This window comes from Pinus tabuliformis, chromosome Q, assembly GCF_031772625.1.
Source record: "Pinus tabuliformis cultivar Carrire ecotype Pingquan chromosome Q, CPIR1, whole genome shotgun sequence".
NCBI classification, from domain to species: Eukaryota; Viridiplantae; Streptophyta; class Pinopsida; order Pinales; family Pinaceae; genus Pinus; species Pinus tabuliformis.
In genome coordinates, this window is record NC_142296.1 from 308,983,581 (window position 1) to 308,993,867 (window position 10,287).

A 10,287-nucleotide genomic window follows, 5' to 3' on the forward strand; every position below is an offset into this window, starting at 1 on the left:
CAAATGAATACTCGTTTTGACACTAGAAAGTCACAAATTCATACCAAAGGCAATAGTAAAAATATAATCGACCATCAACAGCAATTAAACTTTCTCCTATGATCGAAATCGACACTTGCGACAGATCTAAATCAAAGGACGACAGTACGACTATTCTACTTTTGCAATGGAAAACTGTAAACGACTCAACAAACACACAAAAACATCTACAGTTCTTTTGTACAAATGAGGTGGAATATCAGTAAGGAAAAGGGGTTTGAAATAGTCATATACTGATCACAGGCTGCAAAATTCAGAGACAAAACTGGAAAGAATGAAGCACAAGAACCTCAGCTGCACAGGGCTAGGCTGATCAGCGCACCTGTAACACAGAGAAACTGCATTGCAGCGCAGGTTTCCCTTTCGGGAAGTGCGTTGAAATGCAGGATCTCTTCACAGTACCTGCGCTGGGGCAGAAACGAGAATTCTATCCGGGTTCTGGGTCACAGTTTGCAGTTTAGTCTTTGGTTTTTGGCCGAGTAAAAGCAATCAGTAATGCACAATCAGGGGTAGATCTAAGGAGGGTCTAAGAGCTATCACAGAGGCAATCAGATAGTCTATGAATCAGCTGTTCAAATCATAAACAGATCCAGTGAATGGATTGAAGCAGCAGATGTCTACTTTGCATTTTTTATGGCAAATGCAGTTCGAATGCTACTTATAATTTTATGAAACAAACAACAAGAGATACACAAACAAACTAATTAGACAATCGTCCCCAGTGGAGTCGCCATTTTGTTACCGGGAAAAGTGTCTATTTAGAACTGCTCTATCCCACTAAGGTGTGACAGCTGCCTTAGAAACAAACAGAGAAAACTACTTTTGTATTTCCTTTATGAACTATAAATAGAGAGGAATAACAAGAACCAACTTGTGTCTTGCGCTAATCCTTTGATCCAATCCCTCTCTTCTTTGACAGCTTCCAGCTACCTGCTCCCTTACTTGCCCAGCTTCACCAAGTACCTGTAAGATCAGAGAAGAAGAAAACTATACAAAGACATGGATCTATATTCATAAATAACTTAGGATCAGATTTAATTTAACCATACAAATGTAACAAGCATCAATGATACAAAAGCATGGAGGAGAAACTCAAATAGTTTTTATTGATAAACAAGAAGATCCAGGAGGAGTTACAACCGATGATTCCTGACCCAACATCAACCTCCCAGCAAAGAAGCCCCTCTTCACCTCCAACAAAGCATAGATCACCCAATGCTCTGATGTTTGTCTTAAAACCAACAGCAATTCCTTACAATGTGCAAAATTCCAGCCTCTGGATCTCAGGGATGAGGGATCCATATATAGATGTATGCAAGGAGGATGAGTCAGCTTGTGATTTGATTAGTGGCTTCTCTCTGTCAGTTCTTGCTTCCACTTGGAGACTGAAGGCCTCTTACTCATCCTTGGTCGAATTCAGTGAAGCAAGTGTCATAGGAGAAGATTCTGGAAGCTTCCATTGTCTCTCCACCTCACGGAATGACACTGCCATTTGTCATTTCCCGCTCAACGCACCCTCATAGTGCATTTAGGTGCGTTGCAACGCACCTAGCCAGTGGATTTAGGTGCTATGCAACGCACTTAACTAGTGGAGCAGCTGAAATGATCCTGTTTTGACTTATTCTGAGCAGTTTCTGGTGGAGAACTTCTGGGAGAAGCTGTAATTTGTTGACCTTGTTCCTTTAGGGGTTGGAACAACACTTTTAGGGACTTAGGAGCCCTTCGTTTATGGACATTTCATGCTTGGAGCTGCAAGGCACAAAAATGTCTATAACACTTCCTACTTCATATGCCCCATATCTACGCAAATAATGAGAGACCCCATAACTGTTTGCACTCGTATCACATATGATCAAGAAAGTATGGAGAAATGGATCTATTCTTGCGGGAAGAACACATGCCCTGCAACTTAAACCATTCAATCACATAATTAATATTTCTAACTCAATTCTAAGAAAAAAAAAATTAATTAATTAAACAATTCAATTATGATTCTAATATTGAAAAATAAATAAATAAATAAATAAATATTAATTAATTAATAGTTTAATTAATTAATTAAACTATTGGAACATATAATTAAAAATTAAACAATTCTATTACATAATTAAAACACTTCCACAAATAAATAAATATAATTAATTAATTAATTAATTAATCAAACTATATAAACCTAAGTTTAAAAATTAAACATTTCAATCACATAATTAAATATTACAAAAAAAGAAAGAGTAGGTTTCCATTACCTGTTCATCTCTCATCCCTATTTCTCAAGGAGATCTGTCCTATACCATCATTGATCTATCTTCAACCGTGGAGAGCTTGAAACGTAGTTACAAACAAATCATGGATACGAAAACTCCGAAAGATAATAACACACAAAACACTGATCGCAGAAACCTCAAAACAATAATGCAAGTGATGTCCAACTTTGATAGGATTCCCAACCACACCCTGCGTCGCCTCATTCAAGGGTGGTATCTGGTCAACAGTTCGAATGGTGTCCAACGAATCCCCACGCCCAAGCCCCCAGTCGACCCGAATCAGGTCAATGAATTGCTTCGAGATTTTGAATCTTGCCCGCCTTTTCAAGTGGTTAATGGCTTGAAGAAACTCAGATCTCTGGCTGCTCAGAGCGAGGCAAACAGAAGGTGTATTGTTGCTTGTGGCGCGGCGTCTGCACTGATTTACTTCAGTCATGGAAACCAATACTGTGGAAATGGAAAGCGGAGGCTACGATTGTGCCATGGCATGCGAGGAGGCCTTGGGGATTCTGCACTCTCTTCCCATGACAGACGAGACTGCAGATTGCCTTAGTATTTCCAAAACTCTGAAATCCATTTCATGGATTCGAGAGGCCGCTGCAATGCTAGACTTCATTCGGTCATGTTACTGAAGACCCTATCTAGCAGTGGGCAGAGCAGGCTGCAACAGCTCGTTGCGAATGCGGACGAAGATCTGATTGAAGGACTGTTGGAATTTTTTTTTGCTGGGGAAATACCAAAACCAATTTTCAAACACACACACAGAGACAATGCTCTGTTTTACTTTACTCCAGGATCTTTTTGTGCACAGGAAGACTCAAAAAAAATTCACTGAGAGACAGAGTATTTCACCACCATAAAAACATTCTATTCATTAAAACCTGATACAAAGATTTACCACTGTAAAACCCTTTTTATATTCACTGCTGTGAAAAAAAAAAACTTACTGCTGTAATAAAAGTTTACATAACTTTACTGCTGTGAAAAACAAAATTGCACAGACTTACAAAATTCGCTCCACCATTTTCTTTATGCACTGCTTGTGCAAAACCACACATGGTTTTTGCTATTCCAGAAATTACATCACCTGGTTCTTCTCATTTTACACACTGCTGTGTGTATTTCTTTTACTGCGCCATCATTCTTTTTACGCTGTTGTAAAACACTCTGTTCTCTCCCATGTGCGATACATACCATATAAAAAGTCAACACACTCAAAACATATATACGAGCTTCCTTTTTTTTATTACATTGCATTAAAAACGACCATACCTATCTTTAAATGCTACATACCTTTTACGAAAAAAAACTTACGTGCTATTAAAAATATATATGTATATTGTAACGTGCCCATATTCACATTAAAAAGGCCCACCAAAAACTTGTACCAATCATTAACTCATTCATCTACCGCGGTCAACCATAAATCTTTCACTCCACGCAAAACATTGAATTGATGTGGGTTCGTATGCAGCTCTAGGTGATCAACGACGGAGAACACGGGAGACAATCGAACGGTGGAGAACGATATCGGAAGCCCTTACTTGAGTGAACGATATCTCCCGATGGGTCAAACTTGCTTACGTCAGGCGAGAGCCACGTGCCTTCACCAAATTGCATCGGAGCAAAGAGTACGGAAACAGCTTTTCGTTTGATAGCGGTGCGATATGCCCTGGCCGGTTTGTGGTTTCATGCTGGCGGTTTTGGACTGCGTACGTAGGGCGTTGAAATTACATTTTCAACACTCCCCTTTAATTTCAACAGCTGGGCATTCAGTCATACCCAGACACTTTCTCAAAAATTCAAAGCTCTTCTGATCAAGTGGCTTTGTCAAGATGTCTGCAACCTGTTCTTGAGTCCTGCAATGTTCTAGGACTATTTCTCCATTGTTCACCAATTCTCTGATGTAGTGAAACCTTGTATCAATGTGTTTCGTTCTCTTATGAAACACTGAATTCTTTGACAATGCAATAGCTGAGCTATTGTCACAAAATATCACTGTCGCTTTTGCCTGCTCTTGGCCTAAGCTTCTCAACATTCTTCTCATCCACACTGCTTGACATGCTGCTGCTGTAGCTGCCACATATTCAGCCTCTGCTGTAGACAATGCTACAATGGACTGCTTCTTAGAAGCCCATGAGATGGCTCCTGAACCCATATTAAAAACATAACCGGAAGTGCTCTTCCGATCATCTACACTTCCAGCCCAATCGCTATCAGTGTAACCAATTAAATCTGAATGTTCTAAGGCATGATATAGAATTCCAAACATTTTAGTGCCTTTGACATACCTCAAAATTCTCTTTGCTGCCTGCCAATGTGCCTCCTTTGGCCTCTCCATAAACCTGGAAATCAAACTAACAGCATACATTAAATCAGGCCTAGTTGCTGTTAAATACATAAGGCTGCCCACAATGCTTTTATACAAGCTAGGATCAAAATCCTTGCTGCTGTCCTCTCTGCTGAGCTTTAATCCCATTACTGTGGGAGTGATTGCTGCCTTGCATTCTTCCATCTTAAATCTGCTCAAAATTTGATTTACATATCTTGCTTGAGATATAAAAATCCCTTTTTCATTTTGATCTACTTCTATGCCCAAGAAGTATCTCAACAAACCCATGTCAGTCATTTCAAATTCATCCTTCATGACTGATTTAAAATTTTCAATGAGCTGATCATCATTACCTGTGAAAATCACATCATCAACATACAAGACAACAATTAAAATTTTACCATCTTTTTCTTTGATGTAGACTGTGGGCTCTCCTTCACATTTGTCAAATTCATTATCCAATAGATATGAATCTATCCTGCTGTACCATGCTCTTGGCGCTTGCTTCAGCCCATAAAGAGCTTTCTTCAATTTGCACACTTTGTGCTCTTCACCTTTCTTCTCATATCCGAGAGGCTGTTCCACATAGACCTCTTCCATTAACACTCCATTTAGGAATGCTGACTTCACGTCCATTTGGTAGACTTTCCATTTGTTTTGTGCTGCTATGGACAGCACTGCTCTCACGGTTTCCATTCTTGCAACCGGTGCGAAAGTCTCTTCATAATCTCTCCCATACTGCTGCTTGTACCCTTTGACAACCAGCCTTGCCTTGTGCCTTTCAATCTTGCCTTCAGCATTGCTCTTGGTCTTGTAGACCCATTTCACACCAATGACTTCTTTGCCTTTTGGTAACTCTACCAAATCCCATGTTTTGTTTCTCTCTATGGCATTCATCTCCTCATCCATAGCTTCTATCCATTTCCTATCTTTAATTGCATCTTCGAAATGAATAGGATCATCAACATGACAGTACAAGGCAAATAAGGAATTCATTCCTTCATTATAAATGTCACTTAGATTTCTAAACTTCTTACCTCGTTCACTTGGTGTGCAAGTGCTTGAAGATGCACTTGAATTTCCTCCTTGTGGTGTGCTTGGAGAAGCACTTTCATTTGTCCTCAATGGTGTCCCTTGCTTTCCTTGTGTTGGCACTGCTGTTTGGGGATGCATTTCAGCCACCTCCTCTTCATCTTCATCATGAGACAGATAGTTCTTGACATTAACTGTCTTCTCTATGCTTCCATCCCAAGCTTCCTCTTCAATGAATTGAACATCTCTGCTGACAAAAAACTTCTTGGTAGATGGGATATACAGCCTGTAGGCTTTGGATTCCTCACTGTATCCAATGAATAGACATTTCTCCCCTTTGCTGTCCAACTTCCTCCTTAGCTGATCCGGAATGTGTGCATAGGCCACACACCCAAAAACTCTCATGTGGGTGACTCCTTGCTTTCTCCCACTCCATGCTTCTTCTGGCACTTTGTTCATGACTACTTTTGTAGGACACCTGTTCAATATATAAACAGCACAATGTACAGCTTCAGCCCAATACTCATTTGGCAAATGCTTTGCCTTCAGCATGCTCCTCGCCATATCCATGATGGTCCTGTTCTTCCTCTCAGCAACTCCATTTTTCTGCGGAGTGTACCTTGCTGTAAATTGTTTGTGAATTCCATTTTCTCTACAAAATCTTAGGAATTCCTTGGAGATATACTCACCTCCTCTATCAGTTCTCAAAACTTTAATGTGCAGCCCGCTTTGGTTTTCAACAAATGCCTTGAAGTTTTGGAATTTCTCAAACACTTCACTTTTGTTTTTAAGGAAATATATCCAAGTCTTTCTTGTAAAATCATCAATGAATGTCAAGAAATATAGGCTGCCTGCTAATGATGGAGCTTGCATTGGTCCACACAAATCTGAATGGATAATCTCTAAGGGTGCCTTTGCCCTTATGCTTTTCCCTGATGGAAAACTTTCTCTATGTTGTTTTCCCAATATGCAGCCTTCACAAAGGCTGTCCGGCTTCTCTATCAATGGCAATCCTTTCACCATTCCTTTCCTACTCAACAAATTCAGACCTCCAAAATTGAGATGTCCAAATCTCAAGTGCCACAACCAATTCTCATCCTTTGGCACGCTTTGGAAAGCCTCTTGGGTAACTGCTGCAATTTCTCCTTTGTTTTTCAAATCTGCCCGGATCCTGAGAGGGAACATCCTGTTCCTTGTCATCTTCACTTCAGCAATGCATCTTTTGCTGGGTGGTATGTCCATGATGGTGCACACATCATTTACAAAATAAACATTGTAACCCTTTTGGATAAGCTGTCCAACACTCAATAGGTTACATCTCATTCCGGGGACATAGTAGACATCTGCTATGGTTTTCCTTTCTCCTTGCTTTGTAAATATTTTTACCTCCCCTTTTCCCATAACAGAGACTTTGCTATCAGTTCCTAGTGTGACCTCTGATTTCATATTCTGATCTAAAGCAGAAAAGAAGGCTATGTTTCCTGTCATATGGTTGCTGCAACCTGAGTCTAAAAACCAAATTTCCTCACTGTTTGTTTCAGCCATGTTACAGGCTAACAACACATTACTTTGACTGCTGTTTTCTCTAGTAACATTTGCATTTTGTCTAGTGTTCATATCATGCTGTTTCTTTCTACAATCACTTGCATAATGTCCATACTTTTTGCAATAATAGCATTGAACATTAGATTTATCATACCTTTGTCCTTGAGCATGATATTGTCCTCCTTGTTGGCTGCTGCCTTGGCCTTGGTTCTGATTTGGATTGCTGCCTCTTCCTTGTGCATTTGCTGGGCTGTTCCTTCCACCTCTGTTCTGGCTTCTGCCTCTTCCTCTCTTATTTCCTCTGCCTTGACCTCTTCCTCTTCCAAAGGACATCTGGGTCTTGAAGGCTTGCTCTAGAGATGAGTTTTCATTCCTACTCAATCTCTGCTCATGTGTTATCAGTGATGCATGTAGCTCATCAACTGAAAATCTTGAGAGATCCTTTGTCTCTTCAATGGTGGTGACAATGGCATCAAACTTTGAGGGTAAGACCCTCAATATTTTCTCCACAATCCTTCTGTCTTCAATGGTTTCTCCATGAGTTCTCATTTGTATGATTACACCAATCACATGAGTGAAGAATGAGTCAATGTTATCTGACTCCTTCATGTTCAGATTCTCAAAATCCTTCCTCAGCAATTGAAGTTTTGTTGTCTTCACTCTCTCCATGCCTTGATAGGCTGTCTTGAGGGTTTGCCATGCTTCATTGGCTGTCTTAGCTGCTGCTAATCTTGGAAACATACTCTGGTCTACTGCTAGATACAACAACACTCAGGCTTTTGAATCCTTCTTTCTATTGTTCTTAAGCAGATCCTTCTCTCCCTGAGTTAATGCATTGAACTCAGTTTCATCTGCTGGTTCTTCAAAGCCATCTTCAACTATTTCCCATAAGTCTTGGGAGGCAAGCAGGGCTGTCATAGTTATTGACCAATAATCATAGTTCTTCCCATTAAACTGTGGGAGCTGGGTGTTAAACAAACCCATACCAGTGCTTGTGCTGGCCATTCCTTGTATTCTGATCTATGCCTCTAAATCCTTGACTGTGTGTTTAAAACAGCTGACTGTTCCTTCAGCAACAAAAAAAACTTTTGAAATACCTGAATCCTTTGATGTCTGAGTCTTCTGTCTGCCTGAGAAGTTTTGCTGCAGCAACAACCTTCTCCCTTCAGCTTCTTTAACTTCCTTAAAGAGCCTAAGCCTGCTCTGATACCACTGTTGGAATTTTTTTTTGCTGGGGAAATACCAAAACCAATTTTCAAACACACACACAGAGACAATGCTCTGTTTTACTTTACTCTAGGATCTTTTTGTGCACAGGAAGACTCAAAAAAAATTCACTGAGAGACAGAGTATTTCACCACCATAAAAACATTCTATTCATTAAAACCTGATACAAAGATTTACCACTGTAAAACCCTTTTTATATTCACTGCTGTGAAAAAAAAAAACTTACTGCTGTAATAAAAGTTTACATAACTTTACTGCTGTGAAAAACAAAATTGCACAGACTTACAAAATTCGCTCCACCATTTTCTTTATGCACTGCTTGTGCAAAACCACACATGGTTTTTGCTATTCCAGAAATTACATCACCTGGTTCTTCTCATTTTACACACTGCTGTGTGTATTTCTTTTACTGCGCCATCATTCTTTTTACGCTGCTGTAAAACACTCTGTTCTCTCCCATGTGCGATACATACCATATAAAAAGTCAACACACTCAAAACATATATACGAGCTTCCTTTTTTTTATTACATTGCATTAAAAACGACCATACCTATCTTTAAATGCTACATACCTTTTACGAAAAAAAACTTACGTGCTATTAAAAATATATATGTATATTGTAACGTGCCCATATTCACATTAAAAAGGCCCACCAAAAACTTGTACCAATCATTAACTCATTCATCTACCACGGTCAACCATAAATCTTTCACTCCACGCAAAACATTGAATTGATGTGGGTTCGTATGCAGCTCCAGGTGATCAACGACGGAGAACACGGGAGACAATCGAACGGTGGAGAACGATATCGGAAGCCCTTACTTGAGTGAACGATATCTCACGATGGGTCAAACTTGCTTACGTCAGGCGAGAGCCACGTGCCTTCACCAAATTGCATGGGAGCAAAGAGTACGGAAACAGCTTTTCGTTTGATAGTGGTGCGATATGCCCTGGCCGGTTTGTGGTTTCATGCTGGCGGTTTTGGACTGCGTACGTAGGGCGTTGAAATTACATTTTCAACAAGGACTTCTTCAACTTGTGACAGAGGAGGTCTGCCCTCAAGCAACTGCTTCGTCTCTGGATGTTTTGATGGCCATCTGTTCTCCCTCGAGAAAGCACAAAATCAAGGCCACAGAGGCCGGAGCTATTTATGTGTTAATTGAATCACTTCCTGAATCGTGTGGATTAACTTGCGAGAAGTTGTTGTGTCTTCTGGACATTTTGTGTCAATGGGCAGAAGGAAGAGCCACAACAATCGATCATGCCATGGGCATAGCTTCCACTCCTCACCTTCTTAAGGAAATGGTGCAGATTGGTGCCGTCTACAAACTGTGCATGCTTCTGCCGCTTGAATGCACACCAAAGACGAAGCATAAGTATTGGAGGAACTCCGTTTGCGTTCCATCCCATCTGTTCACAGTCTATGGAGAACAATGAGCAATATTGTGTACAATGTATTATTAACTCTAGTATTGGCAGTTAATCTGAATTTTTTGTATAAATTCTCAGCGATTAGTTGATGAGAAGCAGTCATCCTGTATCTGAGCGCAAGTGCATTCTAGTGTTTCGTGTCGCCAAGACGTTGCGAACTACTCATTAGAAAATGTTCTTTAGAATTGTAGGGTTGTCTTCTAAACCATTCAATTCCGCATCTTACATTTTCGTTCCCGTGGAGGCAAATGAAGGTAACAAGCTAAGAAGCGGTTGCAATAGCTGGAGCAAGGTGATTCGACAAAGCACCTCCCCTTCGACTTCGTAAATATGTATCAATTACAATCGAGAATCAATACACCTGCCTATTACCAATAATATATTAAAGAATCAATACGCTGCCTATTATCAATAAT

The 10,287-nt window shown here is 40.1% G+C and overlaps 1 pseudogene; it reads left to right on the plus strand.

The window, feature by feature from the left end:
- Positions 1–1,778: 1,778 nt before the first annotated feature.
- On the plus strand, positions 1,779–9,877 carry LOC149219448 (E3 ubiquitin-protein ligase PUB23-like; annotated as a pseudogene).
- The last annotated feature ends 410 nt before the right edge of the window (positions 9,878–10,287 follow it).